The following is a 16,975-nucleotide window of genomic DNA, read 5'->3' as shown; positions in this document are numbered from 1 at the left end:
ACAGGAAGTTTTAAACCCAACGATCATAAGGTAGATCCAAATGATTATCTCAGACTCATTGGTCCCTCAAAGGTCCTCATTGGTTCTTTCTTTCTTTCTTTCTTTCTTTCTTTCTTTCTTTCTTTCTTTCTTTCTTTCTTTCTTTCTTTCTTTCTTTCTTTCTTTCAAGCTTATTTATTTTGCTGCAGGTGTATTCTATGAGGGGAATGTGGAAGGTTCTGTGATTATCTGAGTATATGTATTTGCTGTAAATTTCGTCCGGGACAATAAAAGTTAATCAAATAAGAACATGAGAACAAAAGAAATGTACAGACAAGAGGAGACCATTTGGCCCATCAATCTAATCTAAATCTAATCATATCTAGCACCAATCAGTGTGTAGATACCTGTGTTGCATCCTCCAATCAGGGCATAATTACCTATACAGTTCCCACCAATCAGAGTATAGTTCCCTGTACGCTTTCCACCAGTCATAGTGTAACACTCTGTAGGCTCTGAGACAGGGTAGGTGAGTCTGACAGATGAGTCTGCTTGCACAGGTGGTGTGGGGGATCGGAACTTTGCTCTGTGTGACAGACAGCTGCTCCACAGCAGTTCGAGAGCACCGTAGGAGTCCTGTCATCCGTGAAAGGGGGCAGCATGTATGTTTATCGTCTCCTGTCGTGTCTGAGTGTGCTTGTGGTGCAGAAGGCCCAAACGGAAAGTGTGAGTGGTGGGAGTGGGATATTTCCATGATATCACTAGTCGCACACGCACATACGTGCAGCCGCATCATGGGATAAGAGAGACGAACTGCCGGAAGCGCAAAGCACGGTGCCACGAGGCCACTATTTGCTCACTATTTTCACGGTGCATGTGAACAGGAACTCGGGGAGGCACGTGGGAAGGGGAGGTGATGAGCGGCAGGCAGAGAAAAGCACGACCTTTCATCTGTATCCATAAACAGTGGGGCGGGTCTGCCCGCTGCCACCGCTGGGCGGCCGGCTGCACGTGTGCCATTGAGATGCAAATGTCTAGCATGCCGATCGTGTGCTGGTGTGGTCTTCCATCCTGTAGCTGTCCTCTCATTAAAAAATGATAAACATAAATGTTATTTAAATAAACAGCTCCTGTGGCTGGCTGCCCTGCTCAGATTTCAACTGCTATTCCTTTCCATAAACAGACAATTAGACTCAACAAAAAATGGATTCCAATTTGACGATAATGTGCTATGCAGTCATAGCAATGTGCGGAGCTGATTTATTTTAGCTGACGAGAAAGTCACACTCTCCGATCAGCGCTGCGGTCTAGGAATATTCTCATGTGGAAAGTATCACATTGAAATCTGCTGAATAATGACGGACAGCCAGAAGCTTACATTTCATACTCCAGTCTGTTGCTAACCTGTCAGGCACATAAACACGGAATTTGGAGATATCAGTGAGTCTAATTGCTGAAACAGAGAAAAACACAGCAGTGTGTACATTATCTGCTTTCTGCACAATAAATAACATAAGGCCTGGCGATTTTATTCATGCGAAACATGAAAATGTCCCCCGCTTGATCCCCCCCACATCTGATCGTAATTATATCCATTCTAATTTTCCTCACACACATCACTCTTAACAAACGGCAGTTTTTTTTTTATCACGGAAGGGGCTTGTGATCTGGACGCGAGCCCCCACATGGACCGGTGGGCGAGGGACGGCTCCACTTAAGGCCAATGTCAGACAGCCAGGATGGGCTCGATCCTGAGGTCGGTTCTGCTGCCGATTCGACCGCCTGGAGCGTTGCCATGGGCACCTGGGATCTCTGAATGCCGACGCACGACCAGGATAGGGGTGTGCTTCCCAGCAGAATCTGGTCTGGTGCTCTGATGGCTCCTCTTAACCAGACTTGTGAAGATTAAACGTGCTGAGCTCAGCTAGAGGAGTTTATCTTCCGGTTGCTTTGAGACAGTTGTTTAAGACGCTCACAGATGATTGGTGAGCCGACGTGTGACCAGCTTCAGAAATAATGACACTGGACGTGCTGCTGAATTCTGGGATACCAACCTGGGGGGGAGGGGGGGGGGGTGATAGGACCATCGAGGCAGCTGGCATCCAAAGCTGAACGTCCACATTTGTTGCCTGATTGATGTCAGCCTGCGTTTCCCTCGGTCAGGATGCAGCACGACGGAAATGAGATTTGGGGGGAGACCATTCTGCCTTTTTATATCACCTACAAGAACACATCAATCGCCGTGCGGGGGCTGAGCCGTGCTTTTACAGGCTGCCCGATGAGCGAATCAAATTGATGTCCTTCACAGGTCCTTAGGGCCAACCTGTGCTGGGAATGAACAGCGAGGCAGTAATGTTTCACGCCGAAAGCCTCCGTCTTCTTTTTTATCTGAAATTAGATTTAAACGCACTGCTGGCCACACGGCGGAAAAGATTTTTAAGCGAAGGCATCTCAAAGCGTTTAGGTCACCGTCAGCTCCAGGAAAAAGCTCCACACGCACGCATGCGCATGCACATAGACACACATATAGACACACATACACACACACACACACACACACACCACTTTAGTCAGTCACCCAGAGAGCCTGCGGGGCTGTCGCTTGCTTCCTGCGTTTGTTGTGGCAGTATTGAAGGTTATTAGGACTCCGGAACGTCAGAGCCTGTTTCCTGGGTTTTACTGCTCCGTTTTGGCAGCAGGGCAGGACCTTTGTGGGCACCCAGCTGAACCTGCAACAGGGTCCAACACGCAGAGCGTGGGCCAGAGACGGCGGCTCAACGTGTCACTGCCGCCTGCCCGCTTATACACCCATGGCACACGGAGGCACCGAGAACGGAGACCGCAGGGGGCGGGGGGCAGGGGTTTAAATCCAGGATTACGCTGGAAGCATTTTGTATCTTTCATCTTTATGATGGAAAATCCGCCACATTAAGCGTCCACATTGAAACAGTTTATACAGGAAATGTTACGCCTAGAACAGCGAAGGTCTTTGATTTATTACTGTCAGTAAAATGTGACAAATCTATTATGAGATACCTGCACTTTGCATGTGGATGCGACCCAGGGGGATCGGCTGCCACGTGACACATTTGGATCCTGGGTTCCCGCCGTGCTTCTCAGTGCCGTCATGCCAAGCCGCAGTGGGGCACATTCCCCAGCAGTGGGTGTGGCCTGGGCCCTTCTGGCGCCATCTGCTCCTCGCCATGGCATCTTGCTCCTCACTCTCTGAACTACTGCTTCCCGCTTTGGCCACCGGCGCGGCGGTCCCACCCGCCACGGCCCGTCTGGTTTTGGACCACCCAGACGGGCAGGGCTGAGGACAGACAGCCTCTCCCCTCGAGTCTCTGTCCAGCAATTCCGGGCCTGCCGCAGTCCTGCCAAGACCAGCCTTGGCTCCTAAATACGTCAGTCTGGACATCTGCTACTTAAGACCTTGTTTATGGCATTAATATGTTGCAGGATTATTAATTGTATATATTATTAGAATTTTGCAAGCATTAAATAGGCAGCTTAGCTAACCTTCTAGCTAAACACATTTTCTGATAATTTGCTGTAGCTGGTCTTACGCGCAACATTTTGGTATGATGTCACACGTATGTCTTTATAACGCTGCACCCCGGCGATTTCTGATTGATGATGCATAAGCATGTTTTCTCCCAAGGGGAGCCCCAGGAGATGTTTTTTTTTTTTTTTTTTGGGGGGGGGGGGGGGGGTCAGCTCTCAGTTGCCCTGTAATTACTCAGGCAAAACTTTTTTGTTACCCTTCAGAAGCACGGATGTAAAAACGCATGTATCCAGCGACGTGATCCATCCATGCAGATTTTGCCGTCTGTGACCTGCCGACCTGCACACATCCTCTTTGCTTTCATACCTCTGTGTGGTCTTCAGCTGGGCCTGATATCCATCCATCATTTGCCATCATCTGACCTCTGTACCATTCAGGCAGGCGTCCTGTTTCCAGACAAACTAAATAAGCGGCCTGGAATTGGGGGTTAAAGGCAGAAACATGCTGAGGGACAGTTTGTGTAAACTTGAATCCAGTTGAGATGGAGCATATCCCTACACACGGAGATCGTGATGGCGTAGCACTCTGGTGCTTAGGAGAGGCCCAGCCCACGTTGACCCAGTCGGCAGGGATTCCATTACTCATGCGGGAGATGGGTTCCTAGTCTGACGTTTATTTTTCCACAAAGAAGACGAAGCCAGAGAAGGGAAGAAAGACGAGGTTGACTTTGTTCATGGACACTCTGCTGGAAGTCCGGGCCTGTGATGAGAACCACTGTTTATCTTATAAAACATATGTGAAGGGGTTTCTCCCCTGGATGCAGGGACTGGCCCGTAACCTGCGGCCTGCTCCCAATGCCACTGAAAAGCAGCGAATTTTGACACGGCAGACAAATGGGATTTTTGTAAAAGGAAAGCTTTTTCCGACCTGCCCACTCCCTGACCCTGTGCCCCCCAGTCATGTACTAATGTGGATAGCTTGATCTGTCAGAACTTCAGGGCCATCAATTAATATCAAGCGTGTTGAAACCGGGAGAGTTCAAAGCGGAGCAGAGAGAGGCATCTCACATCACGTTAACGTCCGATGGCCGTAAAAAGCACATTCCATTAAAAGGCTAAGAGTTGGTTTATCCTTAAATCTCTTGCAGGCGGCCCTAAGCATCCAACATTCAGTAGACAGGGTCTGTCGCAAACTTCCACAAAGGGCACAGTGAAAAGTTCCAGTGAGGAAAACTCCTCTTTCAGACTCACGTGCTTGCAAATGTGCGCACTCTCACACACACTCTCACACTCAGTCACGTGGTCCTTCATATGCGCACCTTCATCCACTCACTCACACGCACACTCTCACACAGACCTGTACTCATCATTCACTCACAGACTCTCTCACATGCTTGCTCACATTTCACTCTCACAGACTCACTCACCAGATTCACACACAGACTCGCTCACATGCTTATTCGCATGCGTACTCTCACACACACTCACTCGCTCATGCACGTGGGTTAACCAAAGTTCAGTGGAGCCTAATTACGGCAGTTCAGGAGGACTTTTTAATTTGTGCTTTTTGCTTTTTTCTCTGATGAAGAGCCAGTCTTTGTTGGCCATTTGTTAGTATGGGGGGGGGGCACTCGGGCCAGCCTGTTATCAGGGCCTGTAAATATTCTGTTACGTGCTCTTGTGCCAAGGATATAATTGACTGAGGTCTTCACCAGGGCCCAGGAGAGGAGGCGGCCCGCAGGCCTGCTCTCAAGCTGACCTCTCCGATTGCTTTACGAAGAATAAGTGAAACGTGAAAATCATTATCCAGACATCCTGGTATATGTCTCGTCCGTGTGTGTCATTGGATGCCTGAGGCACGACAGGGTGGGTCCAACTGTAGCCGTGTGACTCTTTCTGTGCTGGTCACTCTCCTCCTTCTTAAACCCCACTGCCGACTTTATATACCACCAGAGTGTAACAATGGAAAAAGTGCACCAAGAAAGAGGCCAGGAAGCAGAAATTGTGACCTGAGACCAGAAGACATCGTTAGCATTAAAATGCCCGGAATTGTGTGTGCTAGCATTACAAAGTCTGCAGAATGGAACGCGCTGCCTCCTGGAGGATGGGTAGGGTACTGAACGCTCAGCCTCATTACGGACTGTTAAGCATCAGGAGGGTCATTCAGGCAGCAGAGCTAATAAGAAGATTCCAGAATGAGCAGCTGTTTAATGTCCATCTCAGGAAGGGCACTACGAAAATAGGTTGTCAAGAACACGTACTCATCAGTTCAAGCTCGTCATGTACTGGTTCTGATTAAGGTAATTACTGCCCAGCTGTGGGAGTGAGTGAAACAGCAGTCATATCGGGCCACGGCCTTGGCTATGCCCAGTAATAAGATTAATGAATCAGAGGATCTGTGGAAACGGGAAGTTTTAATTTCCATGTTTGTTCACCCACCGTGTGGACATGCAGCGCTGATGTCATCGCCCACATCCCGACCGAGTTTGCTCTGCAAGAGGTCTGTTTGCACGACAATCACGACCGATCCGGCTATTTTAAACCGTGCCAGTATATTTTATCTCAGCCAACATGCGTTGATAAGACCTCGATTAGGGCCTTGGCAGTCACTCTCAGGCCTGACTTGAGTCTTCAGAGACTGCAGAAGTCCTGCTTTCAAAAGACCTGCCAGTTTTTATTGAGGCAGTCCCACCTGTAGGTGACCATTTCTTTATCCTGTGCTGCCTTATTAAGCGGTCTGCAGTGAGACGTGTTCCTGGAAAGGCACCCTGAGAAACAGCAAAATGGGAACATGAGCTCCCACCATCTGGGAACGGGTCCCCAGAAGGCACGGTATGAAGCAGTGCCTGCAGTGACAGCAGCACCTGCAGGGTCACTTATGCCGCTAAGCGTGATGGGAAAAATCCTATGAGTCATGTGCATGAACAAAGCCAATGATCTGGGCCTTGGGCACCTCCCCAGAGTGAATGGACCATCTCCAAGCCTACAGGGAACACAATCAGCATCCCAGCACACACACTGTCTTTTTCCCGATTGGGTGGCAGGTTTTCATCTCTTTACACAAATAATTTATGAAACCATAGGTGCGCTGGTGTGTTTCAATATGACAGCCGATTATGGTTTTCGACTTCGATGTGCTCGGTCCAGCTCAGATTGTTTTTATCTCTGCCATTTATGAAAACATGAAAGAACACAGTTTAAACTCCACCATCTCACCTGCTTTGCATAATTTAAAAATAAAGAAAAGGCTTGTTGCTCCGAGCTGCAGCTGGATTAAATTTAACAAGACAATGGCAGGCAGCAATTTTAAAAATCCAATTACACATACTTCACAGTAATCCGTTCTCGAAATGCGTCCTTGCAAATACGTTTGAACGGCGAGTACCAAAACGAGCCGAGTGTAAACATGAGCCGCTTTGGCTCGAGCACTCTCTTCACCAAGCGTGCTTGTTTCACCTGTCCACTCCATGATCTACCAGCATTACCACAACTCTCCAGGCTGCCGTTGGCGTGATGTGGAAAGGGCCGTCTGATCGAACTGGACTTTCCTTTGGGACAGACGCGAAGCCGTGACACTGATATGTTATGATAAGATGAAGTCTTTCGGGCCTGATCCTTTATGGATTTAGGCCATGCTTTCATTTACCGCCATAAAACGTAACCAGCCGACTCAGGACATAGGAGACTAGACGATGGAATAGTGTTGCAGAGTGTGCCGTGGCTGCGTACTTGTGCGTGTGTGCGTGGCCTGCTGAGAGGGACCAGAGGCTGCACATGAGAGTCCTGTTTGCGCGCCGACATCCCACATGGTTGTGTTCACTGGGGACGGGCTGACGGGCAGCCATGCGCTGGCACAGCTGGAAAAGGCAGGCTTGCATCGTGACGCTGTGAAGTGTGTATTCAGGGAGGAGAGTCGTCTCTCATGCTCGTGCTTGGAAAAATGCGCGCTGAGATTTTTACAGAACCCACTCAAAGCAGGGCTGTTTCATGCTTTTGTGACTGAAAGTATTTTCCTCAACAAAATAATGACACGGAAAAGCCTCTTTCTGTCTCTCTCTTTCAGACGATGCTGCCGGCAATGAGCTCCATCTGCGGGACTCGCCGTCATCTGCTCTGAAGGCCGTGGTCCTTTCAAGGTTCCCCTCCCCCGCTTTGCATTCGCTGACGCCCCCATCCCCGCTCTGCCACCTCCAGAGCATTCCCGTACAATATTTTTCTAAGAGTGACAATAATCACATTTTTCAGCTGTACAGGCACTTAAACAAGCACTGGAAATAATAATAAAACATGAAAACACAGCTCTGAAGCTTCTAGAAGGTGCCTCCTGACTGGCCCACTTAATGTGAGTGCTGATGATTAGGCGTCGAGGGAGGGAGATGGAGGGATAAAGACAGGGAGATGGAGGGAGAGAAGGAAAGGCCAGGAAAGGAAGGAAGGGAGGGAGAGAGAAAGGGAGGGAGATGGAGGGATAAAGACAGGGAGATGGAGGGAGAGAGGGCAGGGAGGGGGATGGAGGGAGAGAGGGCAGGGAGGGAGAGAGGGAGATGGAAGGAGAAAGAAAGGGAAATGGAGAGAGAGGGGGCAGGAATGGAGAGAGGGAGATGAGGGTGAGAGGGAAAGAGATGGACATGGAGGGAGAGAGAGAAAATTCAGGAGAGGGAGGGATTGGCGAGAGAAAGGAAGGAGACAAAGAAAGTGTGAGAGACAAAGGGAGAGAGAGGGAAGGCAGTCAGAGAGTGAAGGTAGGGTAGAAGAGAGAGGGAAATGGAGGGGGATAGAGGGCAGTGAGAGAGTGAAGGTAGGGTGGGAGAGAGAGGGACATGGAGGGAAAGAAAGGGAGAGAGGGCGGTGAGAGTGAAGGTAGGGTGGGAGAGAGAGGGAAATGGAGGGAAAGAAATGGAGAGAGGGCAGTGAGAGTGAAGGTAGGGTGGGAGAGAGAGAGAAATGGAGGGAGAGAGAAGGAGAGAGGGCAGTGAGAGTGAAGGTAGGGTGGGAGAGAGAGGGAAATGGAGGGAGAGAGAGGGAGAGAGGGCAGTGAGAGTGAAGGTAGGGTGGGAGAGAGAGGGAAATGGAGGGAGAGAGGGCGGTGAGAGTGAAGGTAGGGTGGGAGAGAGAGGGAAATGGAGGGAAAGAAATGGAGAGAGGGCGGTGAGAGTGAAGGTAGGGTGGGAGAGAGAGAGAAATGGAGGGAGAGAGAAGGAGAGAGGGCAGTGAGAGTGAAGGTAGGGTGGGAGAGAGAGGGAAATGGAGGGAGAGAGAGGGAGAGAGGGCAGTGAGAGTGAAGGTAGGGTGGGAGAGAGAGGGAAATGGAGGGAAAGAAATGGAGAGAGGGCGGTGAGAGTGAAGGTAGGGTGGGAGAGAGAGAGAAATGGAGGGAGAGAGAGGGAGAGAGGGCGGTGAGAGTGAAGGTAGGGTGGGAGAGAGAGGGAAATGGAGGGAAAGAAATGGAGAGAGGGCGGTGAGAGTGAAGGTAGGGTGGGAGAGAGAGAGAAATGGAGGGAGAGAGAAGGAGAGAGGGCGGTGAGAGTGAAGGTAGGGTGGGAGAGAGAGGGAAATGGAGGGAGAGAAGGAGAGAGGGCAGTGAGAGTGAAGGTAGGGTGGGAGAGAGAGGGAGAGACAGCGAGAACAAGAAGGGGAGTTTCTGCAGAGGCAAGCTGTTTGGGTTGGCTGAGGGTGAGGGATGTTACTGCTTGCATGGGGTCTGGGGGGTTCTCCAGGGATGTCTGTTTTCGGCAGGTGTGAACACATTATTGTGGGTGGGGGTCGGGGAAACCATCCACGGAGATGGCTGGTGTAGGGCTGGGGCATTAAACTTGTCAAGGGTGGTGTGCAAGAGGGGACAAGCAGGGGAAGTGTGATGTGAAGGGATCCCAGGACACTAGGTCGTGGCCTCAGCATGCCGTGAGTCTGGTTCGAGGGAGGGGCAAAGAACAAGGAGGTGTAGTTGTTAACGAGGGCATGGCCACCCAGAGCCTGCAGCTGGGCGTATGAGCCCTAGTCGCTGCCCCCTGTCTTTGACTAAGAGCACAAGGGGGCCCCCCCCAGCCCTGGCGTGCGGCTGGGGACCTCACTCTGTGCAGCTGCTGCTATGATCAGCTAGCAAGAGAAGCAGGAGCACTGCCTCCGAGGGAGTGCCAACAAGGTCTGAGGAAAAGGTCACCTTCGGCGCCCCCTGTCTGCACAAGGCTGGCTCTACAGTCCTCAGCTGCTAGTATTTCCTGTAAATTCAGATAGGAAACACAGCGAACTGACAGAAATCCCCTTTAATATTTAAATGGTTAATATACTTAAAGCTAATTAAAACAGGGGAATAAATAAAGAGGGAGACAATTGATGCTGAAAGCCTACTAAACACTTCACAGTTTGAAGGATTTTGCAGATAACAATCTGATACTGGCTTTTTCTTCAGTCCTCCCAGTGTGAGACTCTCCAGCTGTAACTCAGACTAATAGGAAGTTTAGGCTCTGAAACACTACATTTTTTCTGAGGCTGGCCACTGCCAGGAGGCATGCCGCTGCGATAAAGTCACTGTTCTACTGTAATTCTTGTGCAGTCAATTAACATGTGATTAGCCAAGAATTTGTGCCTCTGCGCTGTGTGATTATAAGACTGCTATGAATCTTCTGCTCCTCCTACAGCTTTGTCTCATCCAATTAAATTAAAGAAGGCACTCCTAATTAACTTTTAGGTTAATTGTCCCTTGTAGGATGGTGCTGTGTGTAGCTGTGGGCTTTGGGTTGTACAGTAATTTTTTTTCCCTGGCAGGGATCTCTAGCAAGGTTGGCGTTTAATTGTTAATGCAGTGGTTAGCTGATTACAGCTGAAGCTTTTAATGAATATGCAAATGAATTACTCTGGAATTAGACTTAGATGCGCAGCTGGACAGTGAATACAGCAACACATGGATGTAGGCTTTGTGTGGCCTGTATTAAGCCTCTCAAATTACTGTATATAAACAGGCCTGACTGCCGAGTTTGAATTGCCTTGCCGAGTTTGCGACCTGATGGTTGAGTTTGTTTTGCCTGGCGAGTTTTCGTCCTGATGGTTGAGTTTGAACTGCCTTGATGAGTTTGCAAACTGATGGTTGAGTTTGTTTTGCCTGGTGAGTTTTTGGCCTGATGGTTGAGTTTGAATTGCCTTGGTGAGTTTGCGAACTGATGGTTGAGTTTGTTTTGCCTTGGCGAGTTTGCAACTTGATGGTTGAGTTTGTTTTGCCTTGGCAAGTTTGCGACTTGATGGTTGAGTTTGTTTTGCCTGGCTGAGCCTGAGGCCTAATCATTTGGTTTCTTATGCCCCAGGATCTCCTTTTTCGCAGACAGCAGCGATCGATGCTCACGAACAGCAGTCCATTTGTCCATGATAACGCAGATCGATACCAAAGTGTCTGCAGTAGGTTAATGATGTATAGACCACTTATTACCATTAACCTCTAATTAGTAAGGGCCTTCATTTCATTCCTGATTAATTCCATACCTATTGAGAGTGGTTTCTAAGTTGTCGACCTAATGGATTTGTTGAGGTTTTCTTTGGCTCCGTCGAGTCATGGCTCCGTTTCTATCTCTCTCTGCTTGGCTGCATTAAAGTTGTCCTTGTAAGCAGGATCTCAGCCAGGAAATGGAAATGAACAGGACAGTCTTCCACACAGGATGTTAAAGCCAGAAGCCTACGGCCACACTGTACTTAGGCTTGTTAGCATATGGAACAGAGCCCTTTTCCTCGTGAGATCCGTTCCAGCCCTCGTTGCTAACCCCTGACTCCTCTGCATTTCCACTTTCACTCCGGTACCTCCTCAGACTAACTGTGCTTCTTGCAAACATGTAAGCATGCAGCTGACACCCGCTGAGAGCATTTCTGCTGAAGTCACCAAACACGCGAGTCTCCGGGCAAACCGAGTCTCCCCCCTGCCGGGTCTCCTCACCTGACCAGCAGCCTCGGCGCACGTGAAAAAGTGAGTATTCAGCAGCGAGGCCAGAAACAGATGGTATTTTCACGCATGGCACAGTCACACTGGCTCCCTGTAACATGCACATTCTGGGGGCCCTAACAGAAGATTTAAATGTAATTTTTCAGGAGTCTGTGTGTACAAATGGGGGAAATCAAACAGCCGGCTGCTCCTTTGAACTGACGAGACAATATTTTCCGTAATGGTTGATGAAACCTTCAACGGTTGCTTTGATGAACCTTCTCTTTGACGCGAGGTATCGCAGCATTGCAGCAGTGAGTTTCCAGAGCAGTCCGAGCAGTAGCTCTGTGTGTTTGCTTCTGGGTCCATGGGGAACATTTCATTCGATCACAGGTTGAGAGCGACAGGAGACGGTGGGGAAAAAAATCCTGCCTGTGTATCATGTATTGGAATGTATTGCTATACCACTTCTGTTTCAGAATCTGTCCACATAAGTCCATCACAAAACAGCACTGCTGCTCATGGTGTAATACACCCCAGTCTGACGGAAATGACAGGGGGGGGGTGGGGTATTCTGAGCGCTAGCTTCCTCTCGAGGTGCATGCAATCTCACAGAGAACCCACTCTCACGGGCCGGCGGCTTCCTCAAAATTCATATACATTTGAAGTGTTTGCTAATTCCGTGATTATACCTATTTATTGTAACTTCCATCAGTCAGAGATACCCAGCATCCGAAATCAAAATCCTATACAGTGAGTAATAAGGTGTCATCATGATGAAATTGCAGATCTCAAAATGATGCTGCTATAATCACTCCATGCAATTTAATAGTTTTCGATTGAAATAGTCGAGGGCAATTATGTTTCTCCATAATTGCTTTTAAAATTGTTTCTTCTGGCATCACTGGTGAAATGCACAGATACTGTAAACACTGTGATTTCTGCTTCTGTGGTCATTAAGGAGAAGAAGAGGATGCTACGTGATACAAAAGTAAAGAATCCAATAAGACCTAGCCGACACACAGATGAAAAGCCTGGCCTACTTCAGCCCTCTGAGCGAAAAGCGAATCTACCTTCTTCAGACCTGCCCTTCCTGATGAGTGTTAATCATCTCGCTGACCCCTGTCTGCCTCACTTGCCCGTCTGTTCTGTCTGTAATCAAGGAAGGAGGTCCTAACCCTGGAGGGTTCATGGCTAACGTGAAGGTCTGACAGCTCAGGCGATTGAACGTGAGGCTCGTGAAGCACTGTACCACCCGCCGTTGACCGCACTGCTCTGCTACTGCAGCAGTGTGCTGCCAGAGTGTGTAGGAAGTGCAGCAGACAGCATCGCGACATGTCTGCCAAACCCCCAACCCCCCGATTACCAACAACCACAAGCCCAATAAGAACAAGGAAAGCCTACAGCAGCTGCCTGGGCAGTGGGCAGTGCGCTCAGTCCCACCATGTGCTTCTGTAGCTTTCCCTTCAGAGGGGAGGGGGCTGGTGTTAACCCTTTGCCAATGAGAAAGCAGAAACACTGGTATTCCAAGGAGAACTCCCTTTGCATTATCGTCCTCTCCCCACCACAAGAAGCATGCTCCATCTGTGAAGTAAAACCACTTCCACAACAGACAGCCACAAAAGAGGAACAGGCGTGGGCGACCTCCTTTAATCCGTGTGGGAGGGACGGGACACTGTCCCAGTCAGTTTCGGGGTGGTCCAGACCGCCGATCATTTCCTCATGGACCCCGGCAGGTTTACCGGTCGGCCTGAAGCCGAAGAGAAGGGAGATAGATGTATGAAGTGGCAGCTTGCTAACCTTCATTAACCTCACTGCAGTACAACAAACACACAGAGTCGGCTCTGGCATGAGTAAGTGCTGGGCGGTGTAAGCATGTCAAGGAGAGCGTGTGAAGATTCATTCTTCTAATCACACGGGAGCCGTGCAAGGAGGCAGAGGGTGTGGGCGGGATCTCGGACATGCTGCCTGAAACCAGAAACAAAGGTGAGGGCATTGAGCAGAATTTCCAGCTTGTAATGTGGGGCTGAATTGGTCTCATCCCCCAATGTCAACACGTGACACTGTTGGTGGAGGAGAATTTGTGACGGATAGCACCACAATCTCTGGTCTACTGGAGAGGGTGGGGGATTTTATTTTTGGTAAAATGTTCTCTTCTGAAAAGTGAAAGAATGATGGAGGTTTGAAACTTTTGAAATCGGTGTGATTAGCCTAGCCTCATCAGGCATCCGTGTTTTAAGGCACTAGCTAACATAACAGATTTAGGTCTGAGGCTGTGCCCTCCTGCTGTCTTTCTACAGAATCCTTGGCTTCCCTTTGCCCCCCCCCCCCGGATAAATAAACCCCCATAACATGGCTGTTCTACATTTGTGACCCCTAACTCAGAAATCTAGTCTCAGCTACAATCAATAACTTTATGTAACCGAGCAGCTCGAAGTCCAGACTTTAACTTGAAATCAATAATCTCTCAGTTCCTTCCCTAAGCCAGGGGTGGCATTTACCCGTTCTACCTCTGATGTCCCAGCGGTTTTCGACTCATTACATACATAAAGAGGCTGCAGTCAATTCACCAATCAATGGTTGCGGGGTGGGGGGTGGATTGGACAAGCACTGCTCAGTTTGTCCAAGGGCTGGGCAAACAATCACATTTTACTTTTATTAGGGCATTGCTGTCTGCTAGCATTGCCATCAATATTTTACCCTCTCTACAATTTTTTTATGTTTGCATTTATGCATATTTTTATTTTTAACATGTGTTCATTTTTAACATGAAAACAGCAGGTAAAGGTTAAAGTTAATGAGAGCGTCTGGAAGAATCGGTGCAACACCTCTGGACTCTACAAAGAATTGGTAATGCACTCTATGGACCCAAGAATCAGTGTCTCAAGCATCCCATGGACTTGAGGAACGGTGTCTGATACAGTCCAGGACTTGAGGAACGGTGTCTGATACAGTCCAGGACTTGAGGAACGGTGTCTGATACACTCCTGGACTTGAGGAACGGTGTCTGATACACTCCTGGACTTGAGGAACGGTGTCTGATACACTACTGGACTTGAGGAACGGTGTCTGATACACTACTGGACTTGAGGAACGGTGTCTGATACACTATTGGACTTGAGGAACGGTGTCTGATACACTCCCGGACTTGAGGAACGGTGTCTGATACACTCCCGGACTTGAGGAACGGTGTCTGATACACTCCTGGACTTGAGGAACGGTGTCTGATACACTACTGGACTTGAGGAACGGTGTCTGATACACTACTGGACTTGAGGAACGGTGTCTGATACACTATTGGACTTGAGGAACGGTGTCTGATACACTCCCGGACTTGAGGAACGGTGTCTGATACACTCCCGGACTTGAGGAACGGTGTCTGATACACTCCCGGACTTGATGAACGGTGTCTGATACACTCCCGGACTTGAGGAACGGTGTCTGATGCACTCCCGGACTTGATGAACGGTGTCTGATGCACTCCCGGACTTGATGAACGGTGTCTGATGCACTCCCGGACTTGATGAACGGTGTCTGATACACTCCCGGACTTGATGAACGGTGTCTGATACACTCCTGGACTTGAGGAACGGTGTCTGATACACTACTGGACTTGAGGAACGGTGTCTGATACACTCCTGGACTTGAGGAACGGTGTCTGATACACTACTGGACTTGAGGAACGGTGTCTGATACACTACTGGACTTGAGGAACGGTGTCTGATACACTCCTGGACTTGAGGAACGGTGTCTGATACACTCCTGGACTTGAGGAACGGTGTCTGATACACTACTGGACTTGAGGAACGGTGTCTGATAGACTACTGGACTTGAGGAACGGTGTCTGATACACTATTGGACTTGAGGAACGGTGTCTGATACACTCCTGGACTTGAGGAACGGTGTCTGATACACTATTGGACTTGAGGAACGGTGTCTGATACACTCCTGGACTTCAGGAACGGTGTCTGATACACTACTGGACTTGAGGAACGGTGTCTGATACACTCCTGGACTTGAGGAACGGTGTCTGATACACTATTGGACTTGAGGAACGGTGTCTGATACACTCCTGGACTTGAGGAACGGTGTCTGATACACTACTGGACTTGAGGAACGGTGTCTGATACACTCCTGGACTTGAGGAACGGTGTCTGATACACTCCTGGACTTGAGGAACGGTGTCTGATGCACTCCCGGACTTGATGAACGGTGTCTGATACACTCCCGGACTTGATGAACGGTGTCTGATACACTCCCGGACTTGATGAACGGTGTCTGATACACTCCCGGACTTGATGAACGGTGTCTGATACACTATTGGACTTGATGAACGGTGTCTGATACACTCCTGGACTTGAGAAATAGTTGCAGATAAACCAATGAACCACTTCCCGATTTAATTTTACGTACCTTTATGTATTTTATGTAGATACTGTAAATGTCAAATGTTAACTTCAGTGAATAAATGTTATAATAAAATGTCTGCCGGGAAATGGCTCTCTGTGGGTCCTCAGGAAAGATTGGATCAGAAACTTTCTTTGCTTAGACGCGTGTGTCCTCTCTATGCTCTAAGGACTGAAGCATAACAGGTGAGGGAGGTGCCAGTCCACCATGTCGAATAAAGAGGCACGATGTCACCCTGTCACCGCTGGCAGGCTGCAGCATAAAGGTATGCTGTCTCTCACAAAACACATCTTAATTCTCACATTCCACGTGACATATGCTGAAGTAACACACTGTTTAAACATTCTGCTCAGAACCGGTTTCTATGGAAACGGCTTGAAGTTACCTCGTTCTTGGCAATTTTGAACCCTATTTGAGGCTGACTAATTTGTGGCGTGGCGCTGCCAATCTCAAAAAACACATTCCGAAATTCGGCAGCATCCTTCTTAAATCATCTTTCCTCTCGACAGGCGGCGTGAAGTCCGGGATACGAAGGGCTCCTCGATCTGCACAAAGCAGTCTCCCGTGCGGAGTGAATACTTCATAATAATTAATTGATGGGAACCATGGATAAAGTTTCATTAATTATATTCTCCTTCCTTTTACTTCATGCGGAAAATTTTCCACATAGTTAATTATTTGCATGTATTGTGTGCGCTGTTTGTCAGAATGAACGGGGGCGGAATTACTGGAATGGAATTATTACTAAACTGCATGGTGTGTGGATACATCCAAGTCACGCACACGCACCTTTATTACCTAAGGGACAGCAATCATATGCAGACTCCCGCAAACATCTGGCGGACACATGTCGTCTGGTTTGAAACATATATGCAAGAAGACAAACATCCTTTTAACCCTGCACACACACATGCAAACATAACACCCCCCCCAGACACACGTGGTCCAAGCAGGTTTGCACTCTGTTCCAACCCACGATGCAGAAACACAGGCATGGATGAGATACAGCTTCCGCCTGTTTGCTGGGTGATGCTGTGAGCACACCTGTCGCTTGCTGGCATTCCGCAGCTGCATTCTCACAGCCCGGACACACTGTGGTACTGCTGGAGCTTTCCCAGCAAGCCTAGGCAGGGCGAGAGGAGATCAAAGGCCGGCCGGTATCTCACGAAGCGATGCGTGGAG

At 48.9% G+C, this 16,975-nt stretch overlaps 1 protein-coding gene and 1 long non-coding RNA gene across 2 annotated transcripts in view; one reads left to right on the top strand and one right to left on the bottom strand.

Annotated features, from left to right (window-relative positions):
* The window catches only part of LOC125720430 (uncharacterized), a 284,101-nt gene that overhangs the window by 58,947 nt on the left and 208,179 nt on the right, over positions 1-16,975 (bottom strand). The gene's annotated exons all lie outside the window — the stretch shown is intronic.
* On the top strand, positions 11,209-16,389 carry LOC125720440 (uncharacterized). Its single transcript, XR_007385458.1, has 3 exons — positions 11,209-11,431; positions 15,963-16,058; positions 16,303-16,389. It is a non-coding gene; the product is annotated as an uncharacterized LOC125720440 (long non-coding RNA).

This window comes from Brienomyrus brachyistius, chromosome 25 (genome assembly GCF_023856365.1).
Source record: "Brienomyrus brachyistius isolate T26 chromosome 25, BBRACH_0.4, whole genome shotgun sequence".
Classification (NCBI taxonomy): Eukaryota; Metazoa; Chordata; class Actinopteri; order Osteoglossiformes; family Mormyridae; genus Brienomyrus; species Brienomyrus brachyistius.
Note: the sequence above shows the minus strand (reverse complement) of the source record. Positions and strands in the feature narration are given on the sequence as shown.